At 36.6% G+C, this 19268-nt stretch overlaps 1 protein-coding gene and 1 long non-coding RNA gene across 8 annotated transcripts in view; one reads left to right on the top strand and one right to left on the bottom strand.

The window, feature by feature from the left end:
* CSRNP3 (cysteine and serine rich nuclear protein 3) overlaps positions 1-19268 on the bottom strand; it is a 217999-nt gene that overhangs the window by 38595 nt on the left and 160136 nt on the right. The gene's annotated exons all lie outside the window — the stretch shown is intronic.
* Positions 1-19268, top strand: part of LOC103786514 (uncharacterized) — a 96025-nt gene that overhangs the window by 65285 nt on the left and 11472 nt on the right. The window contains exon 4 of one of the 4 annotated variants that reach the window (XR_001337881.3): positions 9552-9646. The exons of 1 other annotated variant lie outside the window; for it this stretch is intronic. This is a non-coding gene — a long non-coding RNA (uncharacterized LOC103786514). Of the gene's footprint in view, positions 1-3; positions 5479-6656; positions 9216-9551; positions 9647-19268 lie in introns of those variants that run through there. 2 more of the 4 variants (XR_001337873.5, XR_008624530.2) reach the window with 2 other exon arrangements.

Genomic DNA, 19268 nt, shown 5'->3' with positions numbered 1-19268 from the left:
CAGGCACATTCTCGTTTCCTGAATATACTTGCCCCAGTCGTCTTTTTAAATTTAATTTGCTCAAATAAGGTATTTAGTAATACATTGTTTAAATGGAAAAAACTCCAAAAGACTTATACTAAAGAAGTGTCATGGGTGAATGGGAAGCAAAATGAAAATAAAGACTAATTGGGACTATTTTCTTTCTTACCATGAACAAAATCCAAATTACCTTAAGTATGTAATATAAGCTGATCTGTTATTTTACATTCAGTTATAAAGAGTTTAAAACACATACTAACAATCACAAACAAAAGAAAAAAAAACCCACCTTAAACAATGGGCATGATGTAGGGAAATATTTTTAATTACCCAATGTTTTGGAATTAAGTTATTTTTCTTCCCAAAAGAATAATCAGAACTGAAACGGAGGCAGTAAATGTAAAAAAGTATCTTAATGTACCTAAAGGACAACAAGTCAGGGGTCTTATTTTTTTTCCTTTTTTACTATTGCTTATTACTATGAAAGTAGCATTCAAAAATAAAAATCAAGAAAAAGTAGCCTCCACTTAGGTGATGCTCATCATTTTTAGTCCAAGTCTATTTCTTGCTGATATATTCAGTTCCCTGTATTACGACTAATAGCTCTAAGTGCTATTAAAATTGTAGTGCATGTCTCTCCTCAGTCCTTAAATACCACTCTTCCCTATTTCTAACCAACCAACCAACTTATGTATTAGTAAAGCAGCAAGTAGACTAGACCATATAAAATATGATAGACACAGATAAGAACCAGTTGTCATTCTGATATCAATCCTTTGGTAGAGGAGAACTAGGTTTATAATTCATAGATAGGATTAGGTAGCATATCCATTTAGCTGTAAATATTTCCCATTCCTATATGAAATTGAAAATATTCACAATGGATTACCCTCAAGACTAATAATGTCTTTTGCGCATTGCAGCTTCTGAGTGAAATAATTCAAGACAAGACTCTTTTGTTTAAATTGTTAGTTTACAAAGAAAAAACCCTCTCATATAAGACTAAGTGACATAATAAGTATTCTATCAAGATATGTGCAAATACTGTGTATGCATTTAAACAACAAGAACAAAATAGCAAGAACAGAAGTAATATAAAAAGATGACCCTTGAAGCTGATTGACTAAAGCTTTGTTTTGGATCATGAACATGCATGTCACGTCGTCATCCATTCAGTCTGTCAGTTACGTCCACACAAGCAAGCAAGAGATATGCATGAAGGGAACCAGCTCTCCTCCCAGTCTCTCTTGACAGGCACAGCCCAGTCTGTTCAGCTCTCTGCAAGCTGAATTTGACTTCATTGGTTTGGTTTGATCGAGTACTCATCTACTGAAAATTCTCAGGTTGGAAAAAAGTAAGGTTTATTGCCCAAGATTTTGATGTAAATTCTGAAAGCTGCATATGAAAATTTAACACACACTTTGACCTTCCAGCCTTCATGTCATAAATAATTAATATGATTAACTCACAAAAGATGATCACTTTGCAAAACTAGCAATTGTTCATCCACACATTTTATTTTTTAAGGACATCCCCTCCTCTTCCCCACTAATTCTTGTGAGTAATCTACAAAAAACAACAAAAACAAAAAACGGCACTTTGTTTGCTAGGACAAAAGCAAGACATACCATATTTTAAAGTTATAAACTTGAAATTAAAAAAGCAAAAATTTAAGAGGGGGTACAGCTCAAAGGTAGAGCATTGGACTTCAGATCAAAAAAGCAAAAAAATCTTTTTAAAAAATTATTTTATCTTTTATAAATAATTTTTATATCTAATTGACTTAGCACTGATCCTCCTGCTTATGTAGAACTAACAACCCACTGAAAATATAATGTAACTGCAGAATGCCCTAGCCATCAACATAAAATGCAATTAATATTGGGGATGGTGAATTGTTAAACTAAAAGTTTAGATTAAATTATACGTAAAATTGTACCACTGAGTGATCTACTAATTTTTGTTCTAATTTAGATGTATGATTTTCCTTTTGCATCAATAAATCAATCAAATTTATAGAACTAGGCATCATGAATTTTGGTGTTCCAGTTCTACATTTCACAATCAGTCTTCCTTTTGCTTCAATTTTGTTCTTACACGACAAATCACTTAAAAAAATTATATATTAAAATCCTTGAGCAAAATATTGGAAACACAATGTAATATTAATGTTTTGCTAAATATAGGCACTGAATTTTGCTCAGCTCTAACCAAAGCAGACCAAAAATTAGGAATTTTTCCCCCTGTTCTATATAATACACAGATGCTCCGTTTTAACTTTCAATGGGGTTACTTTCCAAGAAACCCATTGTAAGTTGAAAATATTGTTAAGTCAAAATACATTTAATACACCTAACCTACAGAACATCGTAACAGCCTAGCCTAGCTTACATATGCTCAGAATACCTTACATCAGCCTACAGGGGCCCAAATCATCTAATGAAAAGCCTATTTATAACAAAGCATTGAATATCTTATGTAATTTACTGAATACTGTACTGAAAGTGAAAAACAGAATGGTTGTATGGGTACTCAAAGTACGGTTTCTACTGAATGCCTACTGCTCTCTCACCATTGTAAAATCAAAAACTGTAAGTCCAACCAGCATTAAGGAGTCAGGGACTATCTGTACTCAGCTATCACCTGACGTTATTACTGTTGAGAACCATTTTAAAGAATTTTGATCAATGTTATCAGCTCCTTTCTCTTTCCACACTATCTATATATTTTAGATAACATTAATATTTTCCAGGGAATTTTAAAGATTTCCACACAGCCAATATTAACATTTACATATGGAACATACATTATTGAGGTATCTGCCTTTTCATTTTTAAAGGCTGGTTTTTTTTATTGTAAGCATGTCATATTGCTAATGAATTAGAGAAAATATTTTCCTATCCCAATGTCTGCAAAATAATAAGTTGTCAAATAATGTAATTGATTTAAAGTCTGAATTTTAATACTTGCTAAAATCCATTATACAAGTTATATTAATGAGCATCTGCATTTCTTAGTTTCTCCATTAATATTTTCAGAATTATGTTTATCTACCTCACAGGAATATTATAAGAAATAATTACATTTGTAAAAATCCTTATGAACCACAGATGGAAAGCATTACATATGCCGAGTACTATCTCGGTGATGCTGTTAAACCAAATAAAAAGTGTGTTCCTTTATTATCAGGGAGAAAACAAGTACCACCTACTTCCCAGCTTGTTTCCTTAATCTCTCATATGTGCAATTAAACACTAAAACTTCATGCTTAAGAAACAAATTTCACTGCCACTAAAGTAACAGTTATTTCCAAAATATATAAACCTATACTCTAGTGTTATTAAAATCTCAATATGAATAACATCTTCATATTATATCTTTTTTTATTGGGAAAAAAAGGTAGTTGTTACTAAACATAAATAATCACAGTTCTGGCTGCCGTCCAAGGTGTAAGCACTTCCCTCTGCTGTCTCAGCAATTCTCCTGATGTCAAAGACACATTAAAATAAATGGGAACCATATGGCTCCTCAGCAGAATACCCGCGCTCTTACAACCAAGAGGGCAATGCAATTCATTACCACCATCGGAGAAATATTTTGGGGACATGGAATATCTCAGTGCAAAAGAAAGCCGCATGAGGCATTCTGACACAATGACAGAAGGAAACATTTGCTATTCTTCAGCTCTACTAACCTGTTTTACTGCGTTTTACATTTTCTCAATACCACCATGAGCCTCTCCTGTTACAAGGATTAAACAGCATTTTCCACCTGCTCAGTGACTTCCCAAGCAGTATTTCATCTGGTCCAACAATTCAACCCTGTCAAGCCTAATATATCATGATAATCCAGGTCAGAACATCACTTAAAAACAACAACAAAGAAACAAAACAAAACAAATCCTCAACAGCAACAAGAGCAACAAAAAAATTCTAAAATCTCTTAGAAATTATTCTGGAGAGCAAGACTGGGCCCAAAACCACATACTTGAACTTTTAACTTTGCTGGGAAGGATGAAATCTTGATGCATGCTTAAAAAAACAGAAATGCCATTAAATCTAAAAAAGCCTTTATTATACTTATCCTGAATAAAAATCTAAGTCATTAAAAAACAAAGGAGGAATTTAATCTATGCTGTTTTACTGGATCCATATGTCTGAAATTCTACATTTAAAATAAAGATCCAGGCTGGGTGCAATCGCTCATGCCTGTTATCCCAGCACTTTGGGAGGCCAATGCAGGTGGATCACTTGAGTTCAGGAGTTCGAGACTAGCCTGGGGAATATGGTGAAACCCTGTCTCTCCAAAAAAACAAACAAACAAAAAAACACAAAACAAAACAAAACAAAAAAAACCTACAAGGCTGAGGCAGAAAAATCACTTGAGCCTGGGAGGCAGAGGTTGCAGTGAGCAGAGATCTTGCCATTGCACTCCAGCCTAGGTGAAAGGAGTAAAACCCTGTCTCAAAAATAAATAAACAAATAAAATGGAGATACAGGGCTGCAGAATTGGAATTAAAGCAGAGGTCATAAGGGCAGCTAAGAGAGGGACAGTTGGGTTTATTTGTGTACCCTCTGTTTGCTGGCTGTCAGTGAGTGATTTGGGAGGGTTGCAAATATCAAAAACAAAGGGAAAATTTTACTATAACTGTGATTTTTCTATAGCTAGATCACATTTTAAAATTGGGCTTGCACTTCAAATTTTCTTAATCTTCTCAATTTCTGCTATGGTCTGAATGTTTGTGTTCTTCCAAAATTTATATGTTGAAATTCTAACCCCCAAGGTGATGGTATCAGATAGTGGAGCATTTGGGAGGTTGTTAGGTTTTGGGGGTGGCACTCTTATGAATGAGATTAATGCCCTATTTATTTATTTATTTATTTTTATTTTTTTGAGACCAGAGTCTCACTCTGTCGCCCAGGCTGGAGTGCAGTGGCACGATCTCAGCTCACTGCAGCCTCCACTTACCAGGTTCAAGCAATTCTCATGCCTCAGCCTTCCAAGAAGCTGGGATTACAGGTGCATGCCACCACACCCAGCTCATTCTTATATTTTTAGTATTGACGGGGTTTCACCATGTTGACCAGGCTGTTCTAGAACTTCTGGTCTCAAGTGATCCACCTGCCTGGGCCTCTTAAAGTGCTGTAATTACAAGTGTAAGCCACTGTGCCTGGCCTTAGTGCCCTTTTTATAAAGAGACCCCAGAGAGACCGTGACCCCTTCAACCATATGAGGACACAGCAAGGAGGTGCCATCTATGAGAAGTGGACCCTTACCAGACACCAGATCTACTGGTGCCCTTGAACTTGGACTTCCCAGCTTCTAGAACTATGAGAAATAAATTTCTGCTGTTTATAAGTTACCCAGTTTATGGTATTTTGTTACAGCAGCCAAAATGGACTAAGTCAATATCTAATCATTTTCAAAACTATGGATAGAAGAATTACTTGAGCACAATGTCTGGCATAGAATTATCACTCAATATCTACCAGAAAAATAAAATTGAGACTCAGCTCAAATGTCACCACCAGGAAGCCTTCCACAGAGTCCCTAGGATGAAGTAACTGTTCTTTCTACACATTTCCAAAGCATGCTTGCTTCGATACTGATAATAAAAATGTGAGTGTGTGTGTGTCTCTCTCCTCTACTCAGGCCTTGGGTTGCAAGGACTATATCTTACTATGGAACCCTCAGGGTACAGCACACTGCTGGGCACTAAAACTCACTTATATATGTTGGTTTAAACTGAATGAATGAATAATTAAACAATGGGCTAAATACATAAGCATTTATATTTCCTAAATATATTTTCTTTAATTCTGAATGATAAGATGACATTCAACAGTTCTCCCCTGAAGCCTCATGCTCAACATGTCTTTCTTCTTCAATAATTTCTAGTCACTTTACCTGTTTTCCTGGGGTATTTTTCAAAGAAAAAATTATGTATTGAAGCAAGGATACATGACTTTCATGGCTTGAGGGTACACATAACTTTTGCATTAGAAACCATTTGAAATATGCTATATTTTACATATCAGAAGACCTAACATGACAAACTAACCCTGGCTCCATAATCTCTAAACAATCCAACTATAATGAGTTTGTAAACTCGTCTCTAAAAAGCAAGTAGCTGGTGGGGGAAGAGTTACCTGAATATTATAAATGATTTTGAAAGAGAAATCCTGCTGATAATGTATCACTAATTGGTATTGACCTCTAGCAAAAACACATGACTGAATTTCCTGCCGTTAGCAGTCAATTAGTGATGGTTTTACAAAATGATTCTGCCTCTTAGTACTTAAATTGTCATCTGTGCCTTAGAGGAGTGACTTTCCTATAAAAAAATCATATTGCTTAAGATTTATTAATTTCCTGTGAAATTTTATAATATACAGGCATGTGTTCTAAGATAGATAATTCAATTTTGTAGGGGTAATGGTGATGAGACATACGTAGAAGGCCTAGTTGATGGATCGTGAGAGAAGGAGCAGAAATAAGCAAAGACGATTTTAAATTTTATAAAAATATGAAATCATGATAGAACTGAAACATTATGGTCTAGAATATAAGTTGAATGAGGGCAGGGTTTTGGCATGTCTGGGACTGATTTAAAGTTATCCTATTAATGTTCACAGATGGTGGCAAAAGACATGAGACTCCGGGGTCAAAAACAAAGAACCTTATTATTCACAGCACAGGAAGCAGCAAGAGCATCATGTTTCTGTTGGTACTCCTTGATCCCCAAATTCTACAGGGGCAATGTGGAGGGGCCAAACAGATGCTATGCACATAGTGGGTTTGTACTGCACCAAAGGCTCAGTAAGCTTGGTAACCTACTGGTTTTTAGCAAGCAGTAAGCAAGACTGTTCTTTGTCCCAGAGGAAGACTTTTTCTCATCCCTCAAGCTTGCTTGCTACAAACACAACATTGAGAAATGGTCCAAGTAAGGACAGGTCAGGGCAGTGCATTCTTTTTATCCTCAGAAAGATGTAGAAGAGTATAAGACACATGGAGGAATGTTTTCCAACAGTGTTTTGGTTTATTTTTTCATTCATAGATTCCAAGCATCTGGGATACAGTAGATATTCAATATACATGTGTTAAATGAATGAGTGGGGTTTATAGGTTAAAATTTTGTAATTTAGCTCATACTGCATCATCTAGCAGTTTTATGTTATTAAAGAATCCTCTAAAATACCCATGGAAGAATAGAATCACTCTATAATCTTCTCTCTATCTCTCTTTCTTTCTCTCTTTCTCCCCTCTCTTTTTCCTGCATGTAGCTCCAACAATCTTTATCGGAGTTTCTAAATGACAGAATACAGCACAGAGCAAATTTGAAAAATAAGGTCATAAAGAATATGCAAGCTGGGCGTGGTGGCTCACGTCTATAATCCCAGCACTTTGGGAGGCTGAGATGGACAGATCACCTGAGGTCAGGAGTTCAAGACCAGCCTGGCCAGCATGGCAAAACCCCATCTCTACTAAAAATACAAAATTAGCCGGGCATGGTGGCACATGCCTGTAATCCCAGCTACTTGGGAGTCTCAGGCAGGAGAATCTCTTGAACCTGGGAGGCGGAGGTTGCGGTGAGCTGAGATCACACCATTGCACTCCAGCCTGGGCAACAAAGAGCGAAACTAAATCTCAAAAAAAAAAAAAAAGAATATGCATAATCATTTTTAGATTTCCCAGAAATTTTATCAATGCCACGTCTACTCTTATGAGACATTGCAATTCTTGCAAAAAAATAATCTCACAAGTAAATATATCATAGCTATCATATAGTATGTGAAAGCAAAATTCAAATCACCTGAAGAAACAATCTTTCCCTGTGAAGAGTCTAAAACTGAAAGGTTTCCTAAGGAATGCTTAATGAAGTGTTTTTATTCCTGTGAAATACATTTTTCCCCTAGGTCTCCTCAGAACTCACAGATATTTCCCTTTGCAAGCATCTTGCCAGAGGAGAGAATCAGTATAAAGCTCTTTGGAATCATTTTGGCAGCCCCAAAGAGTGGTATTAGCTACAGCTCTGCTTTCACATCTACAGGGTGCATAGGGCAATACATACATTATACCGTGTGTGTGTGTGTGTGTGTGTGTGTGTGTGTGTGTGTGTTTGTGTGTGTGTATTCTCAGGTACTACTGGATGCATAGAAACATCCCAAAGAGTCTATATTTGTCTTTTATCTGTGCTACTCTCATGACATGGGCTATTTGTTACAAGAAATATTCTTTCCAAAGCCAAACGTAACCTCAGACTTGGACTGTAAAAAGGAAGGTATAGAGGTTTGTTTCCCCTCCACATTTTAAGAGTTTATATTTCCTTGGATAGAAGAAAAACAAAAGAGCAGAAGAATGCTTATACTGCATTTTATAAAAGCAGGATCCAACTTCTTTTACCTTTAAAGAGCACTTCTCAAAAAATTTCCATGTTTCCTTTATCATTTGGAGCAAACTAAAATTCCAAACCTTGGTTCTCAGTATTATCTACTAACCAGTTCCTCTGGCCTCTGTCTCAGGTACACAGGCTTCAATAACTCTAAATTTAATTTTTAAGTGATTTATATGAGCAAAAATTTCATCTCTGATCCCTACCAGAGACCAATTCACTCCCCAAAGGGTCTCTCGGTCTTTAGAGTTGGAAAAAAGGAAAAAGTGAGAAGCAGAATTCTTTTAAGGTAGACTTGCCTGCTGTGGTTCCCAGACTCCTGACCTTTGATTAACGATTCAGTAAGGATAACACAGGACATTTTTTGAGTATGTGAATAATCCTGGGAGAGTTAAAGGACTATTACTGTTCCCAGATGATAATGAATTTAATTACTTTCCTTCAACAGAAGAAGTTACCCTTTTGTCTTTAGTAAATCTTAGGAATTGAGAAAGACTTGAGGAGGTGACAGATAGCTTTCAGTAAAGAACTCTTCAGGGATGGGAGGTCTAAGCACTGACAATGCAGGGGTGCCCTAGGGCAGCTCAAGGGTATTAGAGAAAGATAAACTAGAACTGGTGAACCATTGTTGTGGTCTGGTTTAAAATTGCACACAATCGATTACTACAGCAATAGGTTTCCATTATTTATACATAAAATAAAGATATTGGTATGCATGCTTAAACATTTTAATAATAGTGGTGTGTGACCACAAGTTTGGAAACCTACTAGGACACAAGAGATGGAACTATGTAAAAGATAAATGGATTGTTTTCAAGTGTTGCTTCTATTAGTGATGTTTTATTTGTATGCTTACCATGTGTCAAGGACCTTTCTTATTGCTTTATAGGTATGAATTCATTGAATCCTCAGCAGCACGATCATAGTTTAAATAGGTAAAACTATACCAATTTTGTAAATGAAACTGAGGTCCACAGAGGTGAAGTAATTTACCAAAACCTTACAGCTGGTAACACAGAAGCCTGATTTGAATGCAGACAGTGTCAAGCTCAAGCTCAAGCTGTTAATCTTGACACTATATTGCCTTCCTTTATTAGTTCTGGAATGCTCTCATACTCTTTCTTCTTCCTTATTATAGCCTGTGAACAGCTGCTCCCAGGATCCAAACTCTAGAATTAAGCAATAATAATCTAGCTACATTATTCAGAAAATGGGGAGAGGAAGCTACCTGCATGTTAGAAGCAGCTAGAAGCAACGTAAGTAGTAAGCCCCTGTAAGCCTCTGCAGTACCAGACTGCTAGTGGCCTGAAGCTATCAATCCTAATGATGCAGGCTTTGGAGTGAAACATACCAGTAGATTCACTGCCACCTTAGGTCAGCTATGGCACCCATTCCTTATCTGGAATCTCCTAGGGCAGTGGTGAAGTAATGGTATAAACATGAATAGTGGACAAAAAGCACTTAGTTCATATCCTGCTCTGTCATTTACTTGCTGGGTGAGCTAGGACAAATTAATCTTTCTGTCTCGCTCACCTCATGTATAAATAGTTTTAATAATAATACTCATCACATAGTGCTGTTATGAGGATTAAATAAATATTTGTAACACATTAAACAAAGTTTGGCATGTAGTAAGTACTGTATAAGTGTTTGTTAAAAGTAAAGAAATCAAAAATCATTTATATAATTTGAATTCACATAAATCATTTATATGAAGCAGTAGAGTGCCTGACACAGAGAATCAATATGTGTGAACTATTTATTGGAGGCAACTAGCCCCACATGATAAGAGTTTTACAATTAAAATGCTCTGTTCTGTACTTTAAATGTATAGCATTCTGGAATTTAAATACTTTTTTGGGGTCTGATATTTGTTTTTGGCACATAAAGGTAATGGACACTGAATAACTGATATATTTCTGACAGATAATTGACAAATATATCAGGAATAATGCTAAGTCCTAGGGTCATAATTATGAATGAGAGACAAAAGGTATCTGTAAGAGACAGTCTAAGATGGATATTTAATCTTGATTTTCTGAAGGAGGAATTAGAGGCTCCAAGTGGCTCTCCTCCAAGGTCATAAGCCTGGAAAATGAGTCTCACATCCAACTCTGCCTGGCTTCACAGCAATGCCCTTTCCAATTCCCTGTCTGCTGTATCTCCTCAGGTGTCAAAACACTGACTTTGTCATTCTGAGATTTGTCCTTTCTTTGCTGTTGGATATGGCAACTCCTGTGTATATTTCAAAATCACGGAATTTAAAGGACACCTTTTGACTTGTTCCCTTTAAAATGAACAGATTTATATTTATCCATCCACTCATTAACTTCTTTACTCAGCCGTGTATATAACCATGCACTTTGTGGCCAGATCACTAAGATATGAAGAAACAGTTGATTCTCATTATTTATAGACTCCGAATTTATTTGTAACTCCAAATCAATACACATTCACAGACCTCGCAGAACACTGAAAAATTGAGTTGTCCCATGTGTATGTTCCCAGTTGAGGCTGAACAAGGTGACTTTTGCCTTCCTATTTCAGCTCTCCTACTGTAAACAAATGTCCTTCATATGGTGCTTAGTGCCACATTATTTGCACGTTTTGTGCTTTTTGTAGGTAATTTTCCTGTTTGAAAAGGCCCCCAAGTACAAGTGCTGTCTACTATTCCTAAGTGCAAGAAAGCAGTGATGTGCCATATAGAGAAAATACATGACAAGACATGCTTTTCTCAGGCATAAGTTACGGTGTTGTTGGTCATGAGTTTAATGTTAATCAATCAACAACATATATTTAATAAGGTGTCTTTAAACGGAAACAAACAAAACAAGATTATGTATTGATTGGTGGATGAAAATGTTATGACCAGAGGCTCAACAGGTACCTAACCCTGTATTTCCCCTAGGAGCAATGGCTCTGTATTTACTAAGTCAGTCTTCCCTGAAACCTTATAGAACATAACTATCATGAATATTGAGAATCAACTGTACTTTTTCTCTGTCAGAGGACATTTCCCAACAATTGATGAGCAAAATTTAAGAATACAAAGCTGACAAAAAATAACATTCAAATATTAAAAATATATTTAAGAAAGTGTTCAACTTCCGTGGTCACAAAGAAATAAAAATCAAAATAACAAAATATAATTTTTTCTGTCTAGCAAATAATGCAAAATTATAAAAATTTTCAGTTGTGGCTAGAGTACAAAGAGATAGGTACTTTTCTATACTACTTGTTGGCATATTAAAGATTACAACATTTTCAGAAAGCATCTTCATCTTTTAAAAAAATAGAAAATAAATAGTTCTAAATATAGGAATCAGTATTAAGGATATAATCAGAAATTTAGAAAATGATTTTTTTTTTTTTTTTTGAGATGGAGTTTCACTTTTGTTGCCCAGGCTGGAGTGCAATGGCACGATCTCAGCTCACTGCAATATCCGCCTCCTGGGTTCAAGCAATTCTCCTGCCTCAGCCTCCTGAGTAGCTGGGATTACAGGCATGTGCCACCATACCCAGTTTATTTTGTATTTTTAGTAGGGACGGGGTTTCACCATGTTGGTCAGGCTGGTCTTGAAATCCTGATCTCCAGTGATCCACCTGCCTTGGCCTCCCAAAGTGCTGGGATTATAGGCGTGAGCCACCACTCCCAGCCTAGAAAATGATTTATGTCAAAATGTGTTCATCACTAAGTTAAATATAATAATGATATATTGACAAAACACCTAAATGCCTGACTTCATAGAAATGGTTGAGTAAAATGACTGTCTCTTGTACTATATATATTGGGATATTTTTGTAGCCAATAAAATTAATAAGATTTTATAGATATTTCAATAATATTAGAAAATGCCTGATATAGTATTCTGTGAAAAAGGGGCATTAAAAAAGGTTTAACAATAATTTGTAGCAACTATATAATAGTACATTTAAAAAAATACTGGGTTAATACAATGCGAATACTGGTTGTATTAGAGTAATGAATCTGTATCTGTACACTGTTTTGAACTTTCCAACTTTTACACAATGAACATTCACAAAAAGTAGATTTACAAAGACTGTAAATTCTCCATTTTGTACATTAAGAAACACTTCCACTATAGTTTTCTGAATTGAAGACAATGAAATTGTTTAATGCACTCATGAAATGGCATTGCTATAAATGAGTCATCTTATACTCTGGCACTTATGACCATATGTTTTACATTTTCAAAACTCCATTAAGCATAAGCACTGGTACTTATTCATACTTATTCATAGAGATCCATAAAGTAGGTTGCAGAGCAGAAACCACTCAGTAATGGTCATGAATGTGGTGCTCCTTTCCTATCCCAATCATGACCAGCTGTGAGTACTAATACCACCTAATTCTGAGCCAATGATAGTGAGCCTGAAAATACACCAATAGCTCCCTCTCCATTAGTGATGCCAGGTATACAATTAATCTGTTTCCCCATTTCAGGGCATACTCACACCCACTGGGTAGTAGTGTTTCCACCAAATCTCTATATAAAGACCCAGACAATTTAAGATGTAGCCCCATTCTTGCTTTTGGATTCACGTTCCATTTCCTTGTTAGAACTCAAGCTTTCCGAGTGACAGGCCTAGTCTTGTTAAGGTCTTTCCTTCTGTTCAGGACATTGACTTCTTCCTTTAATTTCAAGCTATTTTATGAGTTCTTGCTATAGCCTTGTTGAATCAACCTAGAATCATAGTTCTGTGACTCACCTGTTGCCTTGATCCAGCAATACCTTCTGCCATACTTTGTGCTATTCTATCAGAAATTTTAGCTAAAAACAAAAACAAAACAACAAAACAAGCCAACCAAACCTATCTGGATCAAAACTGAGTATGCCATGACACTTGGGATATTGTGAATAGGAATGCTGGTTGTCTTCCATAGAGGTCAACCCTACTGCCCAGTGACTGCCCTCACTGCTAAGCCACCAGTCATAAACCAAACCAAATCTATCTGTTTTGCTCTAGCATTGTTAAAAAAATTAGTAAATGAACTAATTAGTGCTTAATACTCTATTTAAAAAATAATAAAATTGTAGTAGCATTAGCATGATGAAATTTTAGAATGGATGGAAATAATAACCATATTTTTGTTAGAATTAAGTTTTGCTAGAATTAAAATATGCATATGACTTACATATACAAATATTACATATGTATGTTTTTATAGTTACACACCTACTTAAGTATATGAGATTAATTTGTTCATTTAGTTCTAGTGAAGCCAAAGTTAGACATGGCAATAATGATTACTTGTCCTGTCTTGAATGTTGATGCTATGGGTTATGAGAACTTAATGGGAGGGGATGGATCAGAAAAACACAAATATATCAATATTACTGGGAAAATATCTCAAGACACGTGTCTTATTGATGGAGTTAGTACAGTTATCCTCATATACAGGCCTCTGAAAGTATACAGATCATCTTCCTATGTTATTCACTCAAAGAGAATCTTAACTATAAACTCCTAAATTATCCATTCATTCATCCAATTATGCACACATGCATTCATATTTATTTATTCACTGAATAAATATATATTAAGCACCTAGAATCCAGGCAATTTCTAAGTAGCTTCTGTGTAAGTTACCAATCTGCTTACATATGAATGTGTCACTGGCCATAGCTAATAAGAGCAAGAAAGGTCATTTGAGCCAATGGAAGAGATTGTTTCTCTTAACACTAATAGGAATACTATTAAAACAGTAGCATTCATTTACGTAAGTTTAAGAAACTGGGTTATAGCAATAAACAAGTTTCTTTACCCTTGGGTGTATTTCTTACTCCCCATGGTGTGTTTGGATATGTGAGCTTTGAAGCAGAAGCTGGTGGGGAGGTGAAGGGCTCTGCATCATGGTGGGAGTTGACTCTACAATTCTCCAGAGGAACAATTGAGGAGGGAAAGAGAAAATGGGTATGGAGCAAGGAAGGGTAGCACCAAGGAGATGGAGGGAAAGTTGCATGTTTTTCATGCACTGACTACCTGCAACTCTCAAATAGATGTTTAATCCTATAGAATTGTGTAGTTCTGGCCTACAACCCTGGTGAGCTGTACTGGCCTATGACTAAAGCATCTGTAAGCTTACTGTCCCTTTAACACAAAGACTAAACAAGTCTAGACTGGTTTTACCATCAGGTAAGATACTGCCTTTAGACAAGGCAATATTATATCATATGAAAACAATATAATAAATAAAATAGGGTATCGACATTTCTATTTGTCCTGTGTGCATAAACATCCTATGATAACATGTTCTTACTTGAACACAAATAATCCTGTTTCTGTCTCACTTGCCCTCTCCAAACGCTAACTTCTATTAAAGCACCTGATTAGCCCAGAGACTGTAGTCTCAAATGTACCTCTGGGAATGAGGGTAAGGGTTTCCAATGACTTTGAATTTCAAGTTTTCCTTTAAAGCTCCTTCTTTTCCCAGGAGTAAAATGGAGGCAGGCTCTTGTCATCAAAAGGAATCAGATTGTCCTATGTGGTGTTGAGGTACATTTTTTACAAATATACAGAGAAAAGAATGAGTTTTGTCTAGGTTCTGCCCACTTGTCTCCACTATGATCTCAGTCAGCTTTTCAAACAGAAAATAAGAGGATGCCCTCACGGGCACCCCAGGGGCCCAGCCTGGCTGTGCACTTTGGCAGCTCTCCCACTCATCAGATCCGCTGCTGCAGGGCTTCTCAGTGTGTACAGCAATTCACAGAGGGAGAGCAATCAGCTCCCTCAGCTGAGAACACCAAGCCCGGAGCTCCAGGCTGGCTCCTCCCCAGCTGCAGTGTAAGTCTGGGAACACTCCCCTCAGGACTGCACTGGCTGGATTCAATAGCCTGCTGGGCCTAGAATGCATCAGGGACTGTTAGCACTCTGGGGAAATACCAAAGTGAACAAACACAGGCTCCTTCCTGGACGAGATAACAATAAAGTAAGGCACACAGATGCACATCAAATAGCAAGGCAACCATACCAGTGTGAGAATGACTTTCCTCTGCAGGATGTACTGGAGTACTTTCTAGACACTAGAGTGTAATTGTTGTCACCTCCAGCTAGGTTTCTTCACCAGGTTGTAAGCAAAGAACATGCTTCACTGATTTTTAAATTATTAGCACCTAGCACAGGGCCTGGGTACTTCCTAATGTAATCTAGGTTGCTATTCATATCCCTTTCTCTGAGATCCTTTCCTTAACTTCCGTAAGCTATTTACTCATCTATCTTCTTTATTTCCTTTCTCTGTTTTATTTTTCTGGAGTCTGTATCACTACTTGATTTTATGCATATGTCTGTTTCTTATCCATCTTGACCACCAGAATGCAACCTTTGTAAGAACAGGGCCCTTCGCCGGTCTTATTTACAACTGTATGCTGCATTCCTAGAATATTTCCTGGCAGACGGAATAGGTGCTCAATATGTGTTTTTTGTATGTTTTTCAAATAATGTTTTTCTGTGTGTGATTTTTTTTTTTTTTTTTTGGACAGGATCTCATTCCCATTGCCCAGGGTGGAGTGCAGTGGTGCGATCTCAGTTCACTGCAGCCTTGACTTCCCAGGTTCAGATGATTCTTCCATCTCGGCCTCCTAAGTACCTGGGATTACAGGCACACACCATCATGCCTGGCTAATTTTTTGTATTTTTAGTAGAGATGGGGTTTTGCCATGTTACGCAGGCTGGTCTCGAACTCCTGGGCTCAAGAGATCCGCCTGCCTTGGCCTCCCAAAGTGTTGGGATTACAGGTGTGAGCCACGGGGCTGGACCTCAAATAATGTTTTACAAAGATAGTCTATGAATAAATATTTGTAGAATAAATGAATTGGTTTAATAGCATAACAGACATAAGGAGTATTATGAAAACCCAGTGAAGAAATTAATTTTGACTACTGAAAGATCATGAGAGGCTTTGTGCAGCAGGGCCTTGGAAGTGTGGACAGGATTTCAACAGTTCAGGAAAGTACCCAGAGGTTGTAAGGGGAAGAACACATTCAGGGAGCCACAAATAGTGAATGATTGCAGAGGAGCTTCTGTCTATATTTTAGTAACTAGTTATATTTAACAGATATTTATGGAGCAACTACTATGTGCCAGGCATTGTCCTCGGCAAGGAGGAAATGAGCAAAGCAGTAAGATGCAGCCCTAGTATTCAACATGTAATAGCTGAATAGGCTAGCATGGTTTCAAGCTTAAATCTTAGGATCAGGAGACTGGATTTTGTTCTGTGCTCAGTGGGGTGTCTTGGAAAGCTTGTGAGCTGGGAGATTGAAGTTCTTATGTGGAAAACAAAGAAAGGCATTAGAATGCTGAACAAAGCAAGACGAAAGAAGCTGCGATTTTCAGAAGAAATTGCTTTCGTTTTGTAATGAAAACATACCTAAATATTTTCCACACAGGTTCATAAGAAATCCTAGAAAAATAACAAAATCAAAATATTATCGATGCCAGAATTCGAGGCTTCACAACAGGCCATTACTTTCTTTCTTAAAGACAGAGACTATAAATCCGCTTACTCTAGGACTTTAGTGATCCTTATGCCAACATAGTTGTAGGTGATTTAAGTGATAGAAATAAACAATAAAAGACAATCTTGGCTGCCTTCCTTTTAGCAATAACATTACATTATTAAGTCCTTTGGAATAGGGCATCACTAGACTTAAATCTCTTAAATCGGTATTTTCAGGTAACAACTGAGATGAATGTTTTAAGAGATATTAAACAAGCTTAACTGCACAATCAGTGTATAGTTCACTTAGGTGGTTTTTTTGCTAAGTTTAACATGACAGAAATACTGTATTTGCATAAAGTATGACGTAAGAAAATGTTCAAATATTACAGAATATATCAAAAAGAAGGTAAGGAAGATAATATTTTTCACATGTCTACCACAGTGCTAAGTGTTTTTCAGGCTTTATTCCCTTCTGGAATAGCCTTAGAAATGATATAACGGATTTCTACTTTGCAGATAGGAAACGAAAATTGATAGCTGGTGAGTCATGTAGCCCATGTTGTTTCAACTCAACTTGATAATGCAAAGCTCTGATAAAACAGTAATGAAATAAAGATAGGGGTGAATCATGGGGCATGCCATAATTATTTAAATGTCTCATAAAGAAATACTCATTTAAGTTCCTTTTTATGAATCAAAATATTCTCATGGAGACTCTATTTAAACATAAAATGGTTAGATTTGTTGATTTCTAGGTTTAGCTTTTAAAAATGTAACTGTAAAGCTGTAAAGTCCCATTGCAGGGATAGAACATTCATGGGGAGAGAGAATAACATTCGGTTTCCTTATTTTTGTTTATTTTTTTTAAAGAGACAGGGTCTTGCTCTGTCACTCTGACTGGAGTGCAATGCTGCGATTATAGCTCACTACAACTTCAAACTCCTGGGCTCAAGCAATTCTCCCATCTCAGCCTCTCAAGTAGATGGGACCACAGACACATGCTAATTTTTAAATTTTCTGTAAAGACAGTGTCTTGCTCTGTTGCCCAGGCTGGTCTTGAACTCCTGGCCTCAAGCAATCCTCCTGCCTCAGCCTCCCAAAGTAGTAGGATTACAGGTGTGAACTACCATGCCTGGCACTTCACTTTATTTTCCTAATACAATGACAGCCCTGTGACATTGATAAAAGAATAAAAAGAACATGTTCACACTAAATTCAGAATTAATACCTATGCTATATTCTAAGCACTCATAAAATGTTTAATAATTTTCTATTAACTTTAGTGTGATGATAGTCATATTTTGTTATCATTTCTAGGCCTGGCCATGCAGCACAGAAATTGTAAAAATTCTGCAAACAAGTCTTGAGTTAGGTTGATGCTCTAAATATTAATAGTATTTAAACCCATCCCTTTGAAACACGTTCACACATATTTGATTGCCAGATATTAATCTTTTCTTTAAAGGGCCAGATATTAACCATTTGGCTTTGTGAGCCATTCAGTCTCTTGAAACTAGTTGACTCTGCCATTATAGCACAAAAGCAGCCACAGACAATAGGTAGATGAATGAGAGTAGTTGTTTTCCAATAAAACTTTATTTATAACAACTGGTGAAAGAGTGGGTTTGGCCTGCAAGGCTGTAGTTTGCTAACTTCTGATTTATAGAACAGGTATGGCTATAAAAATATAATTTAAGCATAGTGACATGTTCTGATTGTTTACTTACTGATCTGTGTAACTTATCTGTTTCCACTTCTGCCTCTTCTAATAGACTGAGGTCTTTTAAGGCATGGAGAAAATCATGCTTTTTCTTAATATCCACAGTACATTAAAGGCAGGAGAGCTGGCCATTGGCTGCTATAAAGGCATCCATAAGAGCTTACAGAATATCAATGGAATAAATAAAATATATGTGTCAGTAAAATTAGATTTCCACAGAAGACAGGCAACTTGTATATCGGTCTTGTTCCCACCAAAGTAAACAGCTCCCTAGAGTGAGAATATAAAAACGCCTTCATTGGCACCACTCATCTCTGTTGAGGACACTCATGGCCTGCACATCAAGCTGCCCCTTGTAATTTACAGGCAGAGCCAATTCCTGCACCCACACATACACACACACATTGTCTCTAGCCCCTAGTCAATTGCCTGAAGTCATAAGTCACAGGGAGCCGAAATTCTGAATGTGTATAATGCATGGCATAACTGCTGTTTACCAAGAACCAGTGATTTATGTTAACATTGAAATTTAAAACCCTCTAATATACCTCCTCGGAAGTTATCTGGCTCAGAATATTGCAATAATAAGGCAATTATGATTAAGTTATAATGTTATATAATGTTTAGTGTGGGTAATAAATCTCTTATTTTGAACATAATGAAAAAGCTATACA

This window comes from Pan paniscus, chromosome 13 (assembly GCF_029289425.2).
Source record: "Pan paniscus chromosome 13, NHGRI_mPanPan1-v2.0_pri, whole genome shotgun sequence".
In the NCBI taxonomy this organism is placed as follows: domain Eukaryota; kingdom Metazoa; phylum Chordata; class Mammalia; order Primates; family Hominidae; genus Pan; species Pan paniscus.
Note: the sequence above shows the minus strand (reverse complement) of the source record. Positions and strands in the feature narration are given on the sequence as shown.